Source organism: Chlorocebus sabaeus, chromosome 1, assembly GCF_047675955.1.
Source record: "Chlorocebus sabaeus isolate Y175 chromosome 1, mChlSab1.0.hap1, whole genome shotgun sequence".
In the NCBI taxonomy this organism is placed as follows: Eukaryota; Metazoa; Chordata; class Mammalia; order Primates; family Cercopithecidae; genus Chlorocebus; species Chlorocebus sabaeus.
In genome coordinates, this window is record NC_132904.1 from 11,992,036 (window position 1) to 12,010,908 (window position 18,873).

Consider the following 18,873-nt stretch of genomic DNA (forward strand, 5'->3'; position numbering starts at 1 on the left):
AAATTCTCCCTAGCGCCATCTTTATACCTGCTGAATCCCTCGTTAATGAATTAAATAAACCTCTAACCTATGTTCTTTCTTTAAAAAAAAAAAAAACCTGGCCAGCCACAGTGGCTCACACTTGTAATCCCAACATTTTTGGAGGCCAAGGCAGGAGAATCGCTTGAGCCCAGAAGTTCAAGACAAGCCTGGGCAACGAAGTGAGACCCCCATCTCTACCGGAAAAAAAAAAAAAATTAGGTGGGCATGGTACATACCTATAGTCCTAGCTACTCAGGAGGCTGAGGCAGGAGGATTGCTCCACAGTGGGCGAACACCCCCATCAGGCAGTGTCAACCCCACTGTGCTGAAGAGCACGCTGTGGTGTGGAGGGAGAGTGCTTTACCCAGCACTCAACATGTTGCACGCAGGGCTGGGGCTTGAACTCTGTGGCCTGGGTTTTTATGACACTGTGGCCCAGGCCTTTCACTTCCGCCCACTCCTTTTATGTGAGCCCCAGGGGCTTTGCCAGAGACCCAGAGGCTATGCTGGGTGCTACCAGGCTGATGACGCAAATGGAACAGTCTTAAACTGTTTACGGTCTGCTTCCAATGATGTTATGATGTGTCTGGTTGTAGGAAGGGCTTGCTATGAGTCATTTGCAGCTGCTGGTCTCCGGCATTCCAGGCTGCGCCCAGAGTGTGCACACGGAGCGCTGAGCATTTAAGGCTATCTCAATCTGTTTGCTTGGGGATTGCTGCCTCTCTGCCTTAGGACATTGATTTGCTGGCCCTGGTGGTGCCACAGGCTGAGTTCCGCAGGGGCACTGTCCTGCTGTGACAGGGGCATGTTGGTTTGTTCCTTGGCTTCTCACTAATTAGGACTGATTCTAAAAAACTCAAAATCCTCCTCTTGGCAGGCATGAACCCTGGGACCCTGGCCTGAGCCAGTGAGCTTCTCTGCAGCCACAAGGATGTGAGCTTATTCCCCCAGCCACTCATTGAGCTATAAGGCCGCATCAAGAAGCACAGGTAAACAGCCAGGGAGGTTCCTGAAATGCCTGCCTTGAAACAAGCTGCCCAGCCGTGCTCTGGGTTATGGGGATTAAGCTAGGTAAACTTTCTGCAGTCTTGAGGCTCTTCAGGTCAGCCTCTGGCTGCTGCCCCTTCCAGAGAGGGATGAGGTTGTCAGGCGCATGTGCTTTTCACCATCCCACATCACTAGAGCTCCTTCTGTCATGTCATTCATGGCCAAGACAAATCCCTGCAGATCTTTCTGTTTCCTTAACAAACAAATCATGAGCCAGCAGCTCCACTGCTAGGTGTAACCACAAGAGAAACGAGTACATCTGCCCACCAAAAACACGTGCAAGATCCATCAGGGGAACTTCACTCATAACAGTCCTAAATTGGAAGCACGCCAAATGTCCATTAGTAGTAAGAAAGGATAAGCATATTCAAACAATGAAATACTACTCAGCAGCAAAAAAGAACAAGCTACATGCAACAGCTTGGAGGACTCTCACAGACTCTATGATAAGCAAAGACGGTAGACATAAAATGCCCCCTGTGTATGATTCCATTTAGATGAAGTTCAAGAACAGGCAAAACTACTCGATGATGCTACAAGTCAGAAGAGTAGTTACCTCGGGGCAGGGGCAGGGAGGTACTGTCTGGGAAGGGGAATAGGGAATTTTCAGGGTGTTGGAAACATTCTTGGTCTGAGTGGTGGTTGCATAAGGTTTGAGTGTGTGCATAGAGGTGTGTAAAAATTCTTCAAGTTGTACACTTGAGATTTGTGCACTATACTATATGCATGTTATGCCTCAATAAAAAACTGACCAAACACATTCAAAATTTGTCCTTTGAAATATACATTCCTGGCCAGGTGCAGCGGCTCATGCCTGTAACCCCAACACTTTGGGAGGCCAAGGCAGGAGGGTTGCTTGACCGCAGGAGTTCAAGACTGGCCTGGGCAACATAGAGAGACCCCCATCTCTACAAAAAATATGAAAGTTAGCAGGGCGGGTCAGGCACGGTGGCTCACACCTGTAATCCCAGCACTTTGGGAGGCCGAGGCAGGTGGATCACCTGAGGTCAGGAGTTTGAGACCAGCCTGGCCAACATGGTGAAACCCTGTCTCTCCTAAAAATACAAAAATTCGCTGGGTGTGGTGGCACGCACCTGTAGTCCCAGCTATTTGGGAGGCTGAGGCAGGAGAATCACTTGAACCTGGGAGGTGGAGGTTGCAGTGAACCAAGATCGCACCACTGCATTCCAGCCTGGGCGACAGAGTGAGACTCCGTCTCAAAAAAAAAAAAAAAAAAAAAAAAAAAAAAAAAAAAAAGCCAGGCGTGGTGGCAGATGCTTGTGGTGGCATATGCTTCTGGTGGCACGTGCTTGTGGTCCCAGCTACTCAGAAGGCTGAGGTGGGAGGACCACTTGAGCCCAGAAGGCCAAGGCTGTAGTGAGCTATGATTGCACTACTGCATTCTGGCCTGGGCAACAGAATGAGACCCTGTCTTTAAAAAAAAAAAAAAGTTATACATTCCTACTCTCTTTTCCAACCAGCTGAAGCATCCCAGGAATACTTGCTGTCTCCGTCAGCTGGCTACTGGATTAGCTGCTTCCATAAGCAGCTCTTCAGAGGTTTCAGCTCTGAAGTGTGGAACACTGTGACCTGCTGCCCCCAGGACATGCCCACATAAGCAGCTTCTTCTCGTTGCCATTTGTCCCCTAACCCTTTATGTTCCTGTATTAGTTCGTTCTCATGATGTTAATAAAGACATATCCAAGACTGGGTAATTTATAAAGAAAAGAAGTTTAATTGACTCACAGTTCCGTGTGGCTAGGGAAGCCTCAGGAAACTTACAATCATAGCAGAAGGCACCTCCCCACAGGATGTTGAGAGAGAATGAGAGCCAAGCAAAGGGGGAAGTCCCTTATAAAACCATCAGATCTCATGAGAACTTACTATTATGAGACTAGCAGGGGGAAAACTGACCCCCTTGATTCAATTACCTCCCACCAGATCCCTCCCATGACATGTGGAGATTATGGGAACTACAATTCAAGATGAGATTTGGGCAGGGACACAGCCGCACCATATCAGTTCCTATATAAAGTGTCCCCAGGGGCAAAAACAGAAGAAAAAGAGGGATCCTGAGCAAGGATGTGGGATGTGGGAAGGCCTTAGGAAGGAGTGAAAATTTGAGCAGGGCTATGGTGGAAAAAGACCTGGAAGGGGCACGCTAGATTGGTAACTGTGGTCATCTCTGCAGAGAAAATGGTGAGGGGGGGTGTTCACAATTTGCATATTTCTGCAATAGCTGAAGGTATTAAATGAATATGAATTTATGACTTCTGCATTTAAAAATAATAGCACATATTCATAACCTCATATAGTCCAACCTCCTCCATTTGCCAGTGGCAAGGTTGAGGGCAGAGATGAGAGGAATGCTTTGCCTGAGATGATGTGACGGTCCCACTGTGGGCCAGGGCTGGTCTCATGTCTCTGCTGACCAGGATCTTGTTCTTTGGAACTTGTTTTATACAGGAGCCAGCCTGGAATTACAGCTGACTGCTTTTGGTTGTACCCCTTGGTGACAAGCTGATTACATTAGCCTTGTTCAAACTGGAAAAGGTCAGCAATTCCTCTTCATTGTGATTGATACACATATCAGTCTTTCCTGCCCACAGAGCCTCAGCCAGCACTGAGGGCTTGTGGTACTCAGTATGACAACATGAGACCCCACATTGTCTAGCATGGGACTAAGCAAACACTCAAGAGCAAAGGAGGTGTGGCAGTGGGTATGTGACCATGAAATCCACTGGCCCTATCTCGCTCGTAGGGCTCCACTTAGATGCTGACAGCCTGGCAGAGTGATGGAATAACCTTTTGAAGGCACCAACATGGAGACCATAGCTTTCAAGGATGAGGTGGCATCCTCCAGGATGCAGTATTCACCCTAAGACAATGACTTTTGTAAGATACCATGTCCTCAGTAGGTAGAATCCATGCCTGCCTCTAAGAACCAAAGGGCAGAAGTATGTATGAGAGGCCCTGCTCACCATTACTCCCGGTGTCAGGGTTAATTGCCCCTCTGATCATCATGAACAGGTAGAATTTCTGTTATACAATAAGGGCAGGGAAGAATATGTCTGGCAAGTAATCCATGGAGGGCATCTTTTCATAGCCAGTTATCTGTGTCAGCTTTATTGAGATAAAACTGACATACAATAAACTTCCCTATTAATAAGTGACCAATGTAATGAGTTTTGGCAAATATATAGAAGCAATATAACCACTCTCACAATCATATTACGGAATATTTCTCTCTCTCATTCTATCATTTCTTTCTCTCTCTCAAAAAAAAAAACCTAACCCAGGAGCCACATTGCATTTAGTCATCACGTCTCCTTAGGCTCCTCTGGTATGTGACAGTTTCTCAAACTTTCCTTATATTTTTAAGTAATTTTAAAATTTTTATGTGGGTACACAGTAGGTGTATATATTTTGGGGTACATGAGATATTTTGACCATATTACAGAACATTTCTGTAATATGATTGTGGGAGTGGTTACATTACTTCCCAGAAAGTCTCTTGTGCCCCTTTGCAGTAAAATTTCTCTTCCTACACCGTAGTCCCTGGCAACCACTGAGGTGCTTTTCCTGTCATTATAGTTTTGCCTTTCCTAGAGTGCATTAGAAGTGGACTCACACAGCATGTAGTTTTAGGTGTCTGGCCTTTTTCATTTAGCTTAATGCTTTCGAGATTCATCCATGTTGTTGCAAGTAGCAGTAGTTTTTTCCTTTTTACTGCTGCATAGTATTCCATTTTATGGATATACCACAATTTGTTTCTCCATTCACCAGTTGATGGACATTTGAGTTGTTTCCAGTTTTCAGCTATTATGAATAAAACTGCTATGCACATTACAAGTCTTTGACCAAATATTTCCTTCTCTCTTGGGTAAATGCCTAGGAGTGGAATTGCTGGCTCACATAGTAAGTGTATGCCTAACTTTAAAAGAAACTCCAAACTATTTTCCAAAGCAGCTGGACCATTTTGGGTTCCCACCAACAATGCATAAGAGTTCCCAGTTGCTCAATAGCCTTGCCAATACTTGGTATTTTCAGTGTTTAAAATTTTAGTCATTCTATTGGGTGCAGTGGTACCTTGCAGTGATCTCATTGTGGTTTTAATTTGAATTTCACTAATGACTAATGATGTTGTGATATATGTTTATAGAGGTAGATATATATAAAATACTTAGTGAAGTGCCTTATTTGCCACCCATATATATTGAGGAAGTGACTATTGAAATACTTTGCCACCTTTTCTTGGGTTTTTGCTTTCCTATAAGTGGGTTGTTGGAGGTCTTTACATATTATGTGTATAAGCCCTTTGATGGATTTATGTTTCACAAATATTTTTTCTCAGTCTGTGGCTTGACTTATTTTATTATTTTATTATTTGGGGAAGAAAACATTTTTAATTTTAATGAAATGCAATTTATTAATTTTTTTCTTTTAGAGTTTTTGCTACTTTTGTGTATTCAAGAAATCTTTTCCTAACTCAAGGGCACTATGATTTTTTTCTTATGTTTATTCCAGGATTTTATCATTTTAGCTTCTAAATTTCTTAAATTTAGGTTTATGATTCTTTCAGAGTTATTTTTATATGGGAATTATTTCTTCTTTTTCTAATTTTGGAAGCTTTTATGTAGAACTCATGCTATTTTTTCCTTAAATGTTTGGTAGAATTCACCAGAGAAGACTTTGGACCCAGAGTTTTCTTTGTGGGATTTTTTGTTTGTTTTTTAAGTTTATACTTTGTTGAGCTTTCCCTAGTTTCAACCTAGTGTCCATTTTCTGCTCCAGAATCTAACCCAGAAGCCACATTGCATTTAGTCATCATGTCTCCTTAGGTTCCTCTTGTCTGTGACAGTTTCTCAACCTTTCCTTATATTTTTAAATTATGTTTTATTTTTATGTGGGCACATGATAGGTATATATATTTTGGGGTACATGAGATGTTTTGATACAGGCATCCAATGCATAATAATCACATCCTGGAGAATGGGGTATCTATCCCCTCAAGCATTTATTCTTCGTGTTACAGATAATCTAATTATATACTCTCTTAGTTATTTTAAAATGTTGAAGTAAATCATTATTAACTATAGTCACCCTATTGTGCTATCAAATACTAGGTCTTATTCATTCATTCTTACTATTGTTTTGTACCCATTAACCGTCCCTAACTCCCCTCCACCCCCACCCGCAACTACCCTTCCTTGCCTCTGCTAACCATCCTTCTACGCTCTGTCTCCATGGGTTCAACTGTTTTGATTTTTAGATCCAACAAATAAGAGAGCATGCAATGGTTGTCTTTCTGTGCCTGGCTTATTTCACTTAATATAATGACCTCCAGTTCCATCCAGGTTGTTGCAAATGACAGGATCTCATTCTTTTTTGAAGGTACCAGCATGGAGACCATGGCTTTCAAGGATGAGGTGCCCTCTTCCGGGGTGCAGTATTCACCCTAAGAAAATGACTTTTTTAAGAGATTAATGTGGCTGAATAGTGCTCTATTGTGTGTATGTACCACATTTTCTTTATCCATTCATCTGTTGATGGACACTTAGGTTGCTCCCAAATCTTGGCTACTGTGAACAGAGGGGCAACAAATACGGGAGTGCAGATATCTCTTTAATATAGTGATTTCCTTTCTCTTGGGTATACGCCTACCAATGGGATTGCTGGATCATATGGTAGCTCTATTTTTAGTTTTTGAGGAGCCTCCAAACTGTTCTCCATAGTGGTTGTAAACTTTCCTTGTTCTTGATGACCTTGGCAGTTTTGAGAACTACTGGTTTGATAATTGTCAGATATCCCTCAATTGGGATTTATGTGATGTTTTTCTCATGATTAGACCGGGGCTATGACTTCTGGAGAGGAAGACCACATATAGATCAGTTATGGCAATAATTAGCAATGGCTTAAGTTTCTCCAATAAAAAGTCAAAGACTCAGACTAAAGATGAGAGTTAAATTATAGGTTGTTTACAGAGACTCACTAAAAACAAAATGACCCCAAACAGTTAAAAGTTAAGGCTATGGCAAATGCACACACAAAAGAAGCAAAAATTAATGTCAGATAAAGTAGAAACCTCTATTAAATGTCAAAGACACTGTTCTTTTGTTTTTTCAACTTTTATTTTATGTTTAAGGTTCATGTGCAGGTTTGTTATATAGGTAAATGCATGTCATGGGGGTTTATTGTTTCATATTCCAGGTACTAAACCTAGTACCTAATAGTTATTTTTTCCTGCTCTACTCCCTCCTCCCACCCTCTACCCTCAACTAGGCCCTAGTATCTGTTGTTCTCTTCTTTGTGTCCAACAGTTCTTATCATTTAGCTTCCACTTATAAATGAGAACATGTGGTATTTGGTTTTCTGTTCCTGGGTTAGTTTGCTAAGGATAATGGCCTCCAGTGCCATCCACGTTCCCATGAAAGACATTATCTTATTCTTCCTTATGGCTGCATAATATTCCATGGTGTATATGTACCACATTTTCTTCATCCAGTCTCTCATTGATGGGGATTTAGGTTGATTCCATGTCTTTACAATTGTGAATAGTGCTGCAATAAACATTCATGTGCATGTGTCTTTATGGTAGAGTGATATATATTCCTCTGGGTATATACCCAGTAATGGGATTGCTGAGTCGAATGGTAGTCTGTTTTTAGTTCTTTAAGGAATCACCACACTGCCTTCCACAATGGTCGAACTAATTAACACTCCTACCAACGGTGTATAAGTGTTCCCTTTTCTCCATAACCTCGCCAGCAACTGTTATTTTTTGACTTTTTAATAATAGTCATTCTGACTGGCTTGAGATTGTATCTCATTGTGGTTTTCATTTGCATTTCTCTAAAGATCAGTGATATCGAACTTTTTTTCATATGCTTATTGGCCACATGTAGGTCTTCTTTTTATATGTGTCTGTTTATTTCCTTTGCCCACTTTTTAATGGGGTTGTTTGGTTTCCCTTTTTTTTTTTTTTTTGGAAATTTGTTTAAGTTCCTTATAGATGCTGGATATTAGACCTCTGTCAGATGCACAGTTTGAAAATATTTTCTCTAATTCTGTAGGCTGTCTGTTTATGTTGTTGACAATTTCTTTTACTGTGCCAAAGCCGTTAAGTTTAATTAGATTCCATTTATCAAGTTCTGCTTTTGTTGCAATTGATTTTGGTGTCTTCATTATGAAATCTTTGTTCATTCCTGTGTCCAGAACGGTATTGCCTATGTTGTCTTCCAGGGTTTTTATGGTTTTAGGTTTTACATTTAAGTCTTTAATCCAGCTCTTCCATGCCACTGCTCTTACTAAGGTCATCCTCATGGCCCCCAGTAGCCTGGCCTCTGTCCACGGCCTCTCAGAAGCTTTTTGTTGTTGTTGTTTTGTTGTTTTGAGACAGAATCTCGCTCTGTTGCCCAGGCTGGAGTACAATGGTGTGGTCTCACTCACTGCAACCTCCACCTCCCAGGTTCAAGTGATTCTCCTGCCTCAGCCTCCCAAGTAGCTGGGATTGCAGGCACGGACCACTATGCTCAGCTAATTTTTGTATTTTTTTAGTAGAGACAGGGTATCATCATGTTGGCCAGGCAGGTCTCAAACTCCTGACCTCAAGTGATCCATCTACCTTGCCTCCCAAAGTGCTGGGATTACAGGCGTAAGCCACCGTGCCCAGCCTCTCAGAAGCTTTTGACAGTTGCACACTTTCTCCTTCTTGAACCACACTTTTCCCTGGCGGCCATGAGCCTGTCTTCTCCTGTTCCCTCTCCCATCCCGGATGCTCTTTCCAGGCTCCCAGGCCACCTCCTTTCCACTGCCCAGCACCCCGCTATGGACGTTCCTCAGGGCCCTGTCCCAGGACTCCCTTCTCACTCTCCCCAAGCGGCTTCCATCACCACCTAAGGGCCCAGGGCCCCCCAGACCTGAGTCCAGACCTCTCTCTCCAGCGGCTGAGTGGACAGCTTTGCCGGTGTCACACACGTTTCTCAGACTCAGAACACACAAACCTAAGCTCATGTTCCCTCCACCTGCCCCTGCACCCCTCCTTCTTTCTCTTGGCCAGTGGTACCACTGTTTGCCCAAGACAGCAATCGCTATTGGTTTCCCGTTGCCTCACCATGTTCAATCCACATAAGGCCGGTCTATCAATTTGATGCCACCCCACCCAGACCACACTGCATGGCAAGCCCGCTCATGCCCCTTTGCTATTTAAAATGGGTCCAGTTTCCTCACTCCCTTAGAATATCTAAGTTCAAACCGCTGACCATGGCCTCCACGCCCAGGCCCCTATCTGCATGTCTAGCTTCCTTCTTACCACTCCCCATCTCACCTCCAGCCCTCTCTACTACACATGCTATCCCAGAGCCTTCCCTCTAGGTTCTCCAGGGTCCTCCCCTTCTCCCACCCTCGCGGTCCTGTGCCCCATCCTGCTTTCCAGAAGATGGGAAAACTGCCAGGACAAGCGCTGAGTCCCGTGCACCCCTAGATGGACAAAAAAGACCCACATTTCTCCAGAAGTTCATCGACACAGCAAAGAGCGAAAGAGAGAGGGAAGAGAGAGACAGGAAAAGAGAGAGAGAAAGAACAAAAGACAGAGAGAGAGAGACCTCCTCCATGGCAGGAGGTCCAGGGCTATTCATTCATGGAGGTAGGCAAACAGAGACCCACTGGGCATCAGGGCTCCCGGCTCCCCTTCCCTTGTGGGGGTGAGCTCCAGAGATGGACCCAAGGCTTGGGAAGTGGTTCCTCGGTCACTGATGACACCCACCTGCAGACCTGTTTATTCTGTAAGGCAAGGATCTGCTGCCTTTCAGGGAGACTAATGGGGGTGCCTTGCTTAGTCTTCTGGTTAAAAGCCATCAGTGGGCTGTGGGCCTACCTGCCAAAAAATAGTGGGGAAGTTATTATAGAATTTTGACAAGATTTCAAGAAACCGCAATGAAAGGGGGAACTCCAAAACTCACACTGGAAGTTGCTCACCCTGGATATAGCCAAGCGGATCCACTTCCTCTTCCCTGACCCCTAAGAAACCTAGGTGTGCTCTCCCTGAACCTATAAAATCCAACAAACCCTGTCCTCTGAATAAGTCACAGCTCCTCTGAGTCCTGGGTCCCTGAGAACTACATTCTATTTATTTATTTATTTAGAGACAGGGTCTCACTCTTGTTACCCAGGCTGGAGTGCAGTGGTGCAATCACGACTCACTGCATCCTTAGCCTCCCGGCTCAAGCCATCCTCCCACCTCAGCCTCCCCAGTAGCTGGGACCACAGGTACACACCATTACACCTGGCTAATTTTTTTTTTTTTTTTTTTTTTTTTTGTAGAGGTGAGGTTTTGCCATGTTGCCCAGGCTGGTCTTGAACTCCTGGGCTCAGGAGATCCTCCCACATCAGCCTCTCAGAGTGCTGGAATTACAGGCGTAAGCCACTGCACCCAACCCCAAGAACTACATTCTTGAGACTCTACCAGCATTAGAGGAACAGGCTCCATCTCACTCCAACTCCAGGAGCCCTCCCCTTATTAGGACTCACATTAGCAGGTCAGGTTGTGTCTCACTGGCCATTGGGACTGGAAACAACTCCCTTGTCTGGATGCAGGAAGCCAGATTCCATCATGCCCAGGAGTTCAAGAGGCCCACAGTCCCTCCCCCTGACTCAGCTATGCCCAGAAAAGCCTTGGAAAACAGCCAGTTCTGTATTCACCCTGGGACACCTGGGCTTGCTAAGACTTAGCTAGCTGCTAGGCCTTCTGGGAAGTTGCTCACTTGCCAGGGACCCCAAAGCCCTTGTCAGTTTATTCTTCCAGCCTGGAAGCCTGGAAGCCTGGGACCAGATTGTCCTTAACCTTCAGAATCCACTTACAGCATTCACAGGAGTTCCAGAAAAGCTTGGAAGGACGTGACATTAGCCCAACTTGAGACTTGGAGAGATTAAGAGACTGCTCCAGGATCACACAGGTAAGTTTCAAAGCTGGCTTTCGATCCTGGCCCTGTCTGCCCCTAAAGCCTATGCATGCTCTTTGCCCCATGCCTCAAAGCCCTTTAGAGAAGATATTCTTAGTGCCAACCCTGGCACTTAGAAACCTTATGTGGGGGAAAAAAAAAAAAAAAAAAAAAGGACTTCTCCCAGGGGCTGGGGAAGATGGAGAACGACTGCCTCTGGGTACAAGATTTCCTTTCAGGGTGATAAAAATGTTTTGGAACTAGATAGAGGCATTGTCGCACAACACTGTGAATGTCCTAAACACCATGAACTGTGCACTTTAAAAATGGTTAATTTTCTGTTGCAGGAATTTTAATCTCAATTTAAAGAAGAAATTGTAAATAAAAAGGCTTCTCTTTAACAGGATGGGCATCGTGGCTCCCACCTCTGCTAAGACAGCAAGGGATTTGGCTTTTGAGTACAGACAGCCTTCCTGTTCATTTCCCTCAATAATCAGGCTCTAGACATTTCTGACACATCAATCTGAACCACTTTTCAATACCCTTGTCTGCTAATTCCATTATTTGTCAACACTGAGTCTGTTTCTATTTATCATATTTTCCCTAAGTCTTAGTGTTCCAGAACATCCAGCATGAAGTTCACATATGCTCACACATGACTGAATTCCACAGATTTTATTCAGGGCAAGTGAGAAAAGCAGATTCCATTGTTCTTACAGGCACCAAGGATCAGAAGTCAAAAGTCGGCTTGTGGGTTCAGGCTCAGGGAATAATTCCAGGACAAAACTACAGAGGTCACCCATTAGACCAGGATTACATAGGCCTTTTGTTGTTGTTGTTGTTGTTGTTACACCTTAGCAATATTACTCCATTTTTAAAAAAGCTTTCATGAACCACAGTATCTCATTCCTAGAAACCCTTACCTTCTTGCTGAAATGAGAGCATGAGCAGAGGACCAGGGATAAGAGCCAATGTGCCTGGATCAGGCCAAGGCCTCTGAGCAGAAGGGCAGCCAGCAACACCGTTTCCATCCTTAGCTCATCTTGACTGTCTTAGTCCATTTGGGCTGCTATGACAAAATACTATAGACTGGGTGGCTTCTAAACAACAAACATGCGCTTCTAAGTCCTGATGGCGGGGAAGTCCAAGTCACCATCAGATTCAATGTCGGGCAGCCCATTTCCTGGTTCATAGATGATATCTTTTCATTGTAGCCTCATGTGGCGGAAGGGACAGGAAGCTCTCTCTGGCCTCTTTTATGAGGACACTTCCTGTCCTCATAAGGAATGAGGTCCTCATGAGGACCATTCCTGAGGGCTCAGCTCCCAAGACCTAATCACTCCCCTAAAGTCCCCACCTCCAAGTACTATCACCTTGGGGGTTAAGCTTTCAATATACAAATTTTGGGGGGACACACACATTCAGGCCATAGCACTGAACAAGACACAGGAGAGTCTCCAGTCAGGAGGACTGCACAGAGAACTGCAGGAGGATCTGCTCAAGTCTCTGGCTGAGTGGTGGTATGAACACACACGAGCGGAAATGACTCAAGGCCAGGGGAAGAACCACCAGCCAGCTGGAAACCAAATGATTTCTGGAGCACACATAAAGCCAAGATGGTTCTAGTAGCTGAGTGGAAAGACCTTACAAACACACAGGGCAGTACCATAGTAGTGGGAATGAGTTAACCCTGGATTAAAGGCTGCTATGGATCCACCGTAACAAAGCTTAAAAACAAGTCTCAAAAGCATCAATCAGATTCCAAGTCACTTACTGCATGCCAGAACAAAGGCCAACATCATTTAAGTGAGTACAACAAATCCATCATCCAACAGTATAAAACTGACACTGTCTGGCAGCCAATCAAGTATTACTACACATGCAAAGAGTCAGCAAGTATGGCTCATATCCTGGGCCATACTTTAAAAACTTTCATGAACCACAGTATCTCATTCCTAGGAACCTCTACCTTCCTGGAGAAAAACTGATGAATAGAAACAGACTCAGTGTTGACAAATAATGGAATTAGCAGACAAGGGTATTGAAAGAGCTATCAAAAATATGCTCCATATTTTCAAGAAGTTAGAGGAAAATGGGAACAAGATGAAATAAATGAAAGATATGTTTTTAAAGATCCAAATGGAACTTCTAAAATGGAAACTACAACATCTGAGATGAACACTAGATTGGGTGGGATAAACAGCAGACTAGACATTGTAGAAGAAAAGATCAGCGAGCTTGAAGGCATAGCAATAGAAACTACCCAAAATGAAGAATGGAGAGAAAAAAGACTGACAAAATATGAACAGATCATCAGTGAACCATTCTAACGTACGTGTTATTAGAGTCACAGAAGGAGGGGAGAGAAGAGGGGCAAAATAGAAAAAATAGCTGAAGAAATAATCAGGCCACTTTTTGCTGAAAACCCTTCAATTATTTTCCATGTGCCTTAAAGCAGTGCCCACAGTCCTTACGTTGACCTGCAGGATCCTACTAGCCTCCCTGCTGCCTCTCCAATCTCAGTTCCACCACTCACTCCTTCACTCACTTCACTCCAGCCATGCCAGGCTTCTCTCTGTGAAATTCCTCCTCTCCTGGGCTTTCCCACATGCTGTTCCCTCTACCAGCAGGCTCTCCTGACTCTCAGTTGACTTCTACCCCTCCTTTAGATTTCAGCTAAATATCACTTCCTCAGAGAAGCCCTCCCTGACTTCCCAACCAGACATGGTCCTCTCAACACCCTTAACACCCACACTTCTCCATGGCAGCATTTGGTACCTTTCAGATGAATTAATTATGGTTTTAATCTCTTCTTCCTTAGAGTCTTGTTCATGGCCACATTCTCAGTGCTTAGCCTAGTGCCCCAGGCCCCCAGCTAGAAAGTGAAAGAGATGAAACTTCTTTTCCTTGGTTTGTCTCTCTCTTAAATTATGTTTGCAGGCTGGGCGCGGTGGCTCAAGCCTATAATCCCAGCACTTTGGGAGGCCGAGACGGGCGGATCACAAGGTCAGGAGATCGAGACCATCCTGGCTAACACAGTGAAACCCCGTCTCTACTAAAAAAAAAAAAATACAAAAAAATAGCCGGGCGAGGTGGCGGGCGCCTGTAGTCCCAGCTACTCGGGAGGCTGAGGCAGGAGAATGGCTTAAACCCGGGAGGCGGAGCTTGCAGTGAGTTGAGATCCGGCCACTGCACTCCAGCCCGGGCGACAGCACGAGACTCCGTATCAAAAAAAAAAAAAAAAAAAGAAAATTATGTTTGCAGTGGCAAGCAATTACCTGGTGGGACTTCTGCCTCCTTAGCATGGAGTGGCTGTCTCAATGCAGTCCATGGTAGCCCCTCTTCTATCTGCTGGCAAATACTGTCTTTTCTATGAGCAAATGGGCCAGGGGAGCCCTTGGAGAGGGCCACAGATATCCATCTGTGTTAGTAAGAGCTCTCCAGGTAAAACGGAACCAATGGGATGGGGGGGGCCAGGGGGAGAAAATTGGCTCACAGCATTATAGAGGCTGACAAGTTCAAAGTCTGCAGGGTGATGGCTGGACGCAGTGGCTCACACCTGTAATCCCAACACTTTGGGAGGCCAAGACTGGCTGACCACCTGAGGTCAGGAGTTCAAGACCAGCCTGACTAACATGGTGAAACCCGTTAACTACTAAAAATACAAAAATTAGCCAGGCGTAGTGGCAGGTGCCTGTAATCTCAGCTACTCGGGAGTCTGAGGCAGGAGAATTGCTTGAACCCAGGAGGCGGAGGTTGCAGTGAGCCCAGATCACGCCACTGCACTCCAGCGTGGGCAATAAGAGCAAAACTCCATCTCAAAAAAAAAAAAAAAAAAAAAAAAAGTCTGCAGGGTGGACAGGCTGGAGACCCAGGGAAGGGCTGATGTTGCTGTTCAAGTCTGAGGTCCTGTCTGCTGACAGAATTCCTTTCTGCTCAGGGGAGGTCAGTCTTTGTTCTATTAAGACTTTCAACTGATTGGATGAGGGGTACCTCCTTAATGGAGGGCAATCTGCTTTACTCAAATACCACTAGCCTAAATATTAATTCATCCAAAAAACACCTTTATGGAAACATTCAGAATAATGCTTGACCTGATGTCTTGGGCACTTTGATCCAGCCAAACTGACACATAAAATTAACCCTCATACCATGTAAGAATGGATGCTTCTCTGCACAGTAAAGGAAACTATCATCAGCATGTACAGGCAACATACAGAATAGGAGAACATTTTTGCAATCTACCCACCTGACAAAGGTCTTACATCCAGAATCTACAAGGAATTTAAGCAAATTTACAAGAAAAAAACAAACAACCCCATCAAAAAGTGGGAGAAGGATATGAACAGACCCTTCTCAAAAGAAGACAATTTATGAGGCCAACAAACACATGAAAAAAAGTTCATCATCACTGGTCATTAGAGAAATGCAAATCAAAACCACAATGAGATACCATCTCATGCCAGTTAGAATGGCGATTATTAAAAAGTCAAGAAACAACAGATGTTGGCAGGGCTGTGGAGAAATAGGAATGCTTTTACACTGTTGGTGGGAGTGTAAATTAGTTCAACTATTGTGGAAGACAGTGTGGCGATTCCTCAAGGATCTAGAACCAGAAATACTATTTGACCCAGTAATCCCATTACTGGGTATGTACCCAAAGGATTATAAGTCATTCTACTATAAAGACTCGTGCACACGTATGTTTATTGCAGCACTATTTACGATAACAAAGGCATGGAACTAACCCAAATGCCCATCAATGATAGACTGGATAAAGAAAACGTGGCATATATACACCATGGAATACTATGCAGCCATAAAAAAGAATGAGTTCATGTCCTTTGCAGGGACATGGTTGAAGGTGGAAGCCATCATTCTCAGCAAACTAACACAGGAACAGAAAACCAAACACTGCACGTTCTCACTTATAAGTGAGGGTTGAAAAATGAGAACACATGGACATAGGGAGGGGAACATCACACACCAGGGTCTGTCAGGGATTGGGGAGCAAGGGGAGGGAGAGCATTAGGACAAATACCAAATGCATGCAGGGCTTAAAACCTAGATGATAGGTTGATAGGTGCAGAAAACCACCATGGCACATGTATACCTATGTAACAAACCTGCACGTTCTGCACATGTATCCCAGAACTTAAAGTAAAATTTAAAAAAAAAATAGAGTGAGGATTGCTTTATGTTAGCTTTATACATTCAGAAAAAAAAAAAAAAAAAAAAAAAAAAGAGAGAGAACAAATGCTTCAGACACACCCTGCCTGTGAAACCTCTCCCATTCCCACGAATTCTCCCAAAACACTTTGGGCCTTTGTTATAGAAATTATACTCTACTTGCATCTGTCTCCCTCTATGCAAATGGAGTGAGGGGTCAATCTTACTCATTTCTGTGTCCCCAAAGGCTTTTCTTGGTATCTGACTCACAGTAGACACTTGTCTACACAGGCAAACACTTGTTAAGTTGAATGACATGAATTAACATCAGGGAGCATGCTTAGAGGAGCTCTTTCTAAACTCGCCAACCTAAACCCAGGGCTCACATTTACCTGGAGAAGCAAAGGGAAGGCAAAGGAGCCAGGTGAGACTGGAGTGCTGGATCCAGACCCCTTACAATGCCTTGTGGAGGCTGAAGCTACTCTGTGGTGGATGCTGATTGCCATGTTGACTTCTGATTAACCCCATCTCTGGGAAGGCCTCTAAGATTTCCAGTTCCTTGTGTAAGAGCACATACTTTCCATGAATTCTGACCTTAGGTCTAAACCTTAATGTTATTGTACTTTGATTATCTTACACGTTCCTTCTGAATCACACATACTCTTCCCCTATGGTATATAAGCCCTGGATCTGGAGTAATGGCACAGGATCCACCATATTGTCTTGCTGCCGCCAGAGACACAAACATGGCTTCTGTTCCTAAGTGCCTATTAAATCTTTCTAAGAAACTGGATCTGTTAGCCTCTTTCTTTGGCCTCTCAGCTCCCTCAGACTTTTGGGGGTAGGCTTGCATAAACCTGCCCACAACAAAACACACCTGCCCAACCAACCCCAACTGGCTTTGGGGCCTTCACAGCTGATGGAGACACTCATTAATCCCTGCTTCACTGATTCCATGATTAAGGACACAAGCCTTCACCATAAGGCAATAGACACAGGGCACGGGCTTTGGAGTCCACATAATAGGAGTTGAATACCAGTTTCTATCTTAAAAAAAAAAAAAAAAAAAGACAGAGAAAGACGAATGATACAATGGAACAATGGCTAAGGAATGTGAGTCAAACAGCCAAAAATATGCTTGATTTCATTAGTAATTAAAGAAATATATATTAAGCAGGACACAACTTTTAATCTAAGAGATGAACAGAGATATAAAAGAATGATAATATACAATGTTGGGCAAGCTGTAAGTTGCAAGGAAACAAAAAATCCTGCACAGAGGAGCATCAATGAAATGTGTATACCCTTTGAATGAGTAACTCCACTTCTAGGAACTTATTCTATAAAAATTAGCAAAGATATGCCTATAAGTATGTTCAAAGAAGTACCAGTTTTGAGTACATATAATTTAAAAATACTCATAAAGTGATATATGCAGCTATTTTTTAAATGGCACAGAGCCATATGCTCTAATCTAAAATGACATACAATTATATAAGTGACCACAAGCAAGTTACAAAACATGTAATCTAATCTTTGTTTAAAAATTTAAGATAAGGCTGGGCACAGTGGCTCATGCCTGTAATCCCAGCACTTTGGGAGACCGAGGTGGGCGGATCACCTGAGGTCAGGAGTTCAAGACCAGCCTAGCCAACTTGGTGAAACTCCATCTCTACTAACAATACAAAAAATTAGCTGGGTGTGGTAGTGGGTGCCTGCAATCCCAGCTACTTGGGAGGCTGAGGCAGGAGAATTGCTTGAGCCCAGGAGGCAGAGGTTATGGTGAGCTGAGTTTGCGCCATTGCAGTGAAGCCTGGGCAACAAGAGCAAAACTCCATCTCAAATAAATAAATAAATAAATAAATAAATAAATAAATAAATAAGATAAATATGTCGAGCCTGTCGCTGCCACCATCACCTGAAGGGAGCAAGAAGAGGTTGCAACCAGGGAGAAAACACAGGAGAGGAGTCAACTCCCTAGCCGCAGCCACTGCCAGAGAGGCCCATGCACCCATTTCCCCATCCCCCGTCCCCTTTACAATGCCACCTGCTTCTGCAAAGTGGTACGATCAATCGAAGGGACCATGTCTTCATTGAATTTTCTGTTGAAGACAGTAAAGCTGTTCACGTACATTCTGAGAAATCCAAACTTACATTCAGTTGTCTTGGAGGAAATGATCATTTTAAGCATTTAAATGAAATTCATCTTTTTCACTGTATTGATCCAAATGATTCTGAGCCTAAAAGAACGGACAGATCAATTTTATGTTGTTTATGAAAAGGAGAATCTGGCAGTCATGGCCAAGGTTAACAACAACAACAAAAAAATAGGGCAAAGCTTAACTGGCTTAGTATGGACTTCAACAATTGGAAAGACGGAAGATGATTCAGATGAAGACATGTCTAATTTTGATCATTTCTCTGAGGTGATAAACAGCATAGGTGGTGGTGTGGATGTAGATTTACCAGAAGTAGATGGAGCAGATGATGACTCATGAGACAGTGATGATGAAAAAATGCTACAGCTAAAGAATATTGTAATCACTTGGATTTTGAGAAAGAAAAATAACTGCTCTGCAAGATTTCAGAACGGAGAGAACTCCTGAATTGATTGCTCCAAACGCATGCTCTATTTGCCTACTTTAACCCATTTTTCAACCTGTTTTGTTTTTGAAAAGGCTTCAAAGAGGGTTGATAT

The 18,873-nt window shown here is 43.7% G+C and overlaps 1 protein-coding gene and 1 pseudogene across 2 annotated transcripts in view; one reads left to right on the top strand and one right to left on the bottom strand.

Moving 5' to 3' along the window:
* The window catches only part of FADS2 (fatty acid desaturase 2), a 105,101-nt gene that overhangs the window by 65,127 nt on the left and 21,101 nt on the right, over positions 1-18,873 (bottom strand). The window lies entirely within an intron of this gene.
* On the top strand, positions 16,289-18,782 carry LOC140713292 (prostaglandin E synthase 3-like; annotated as a pseudogene).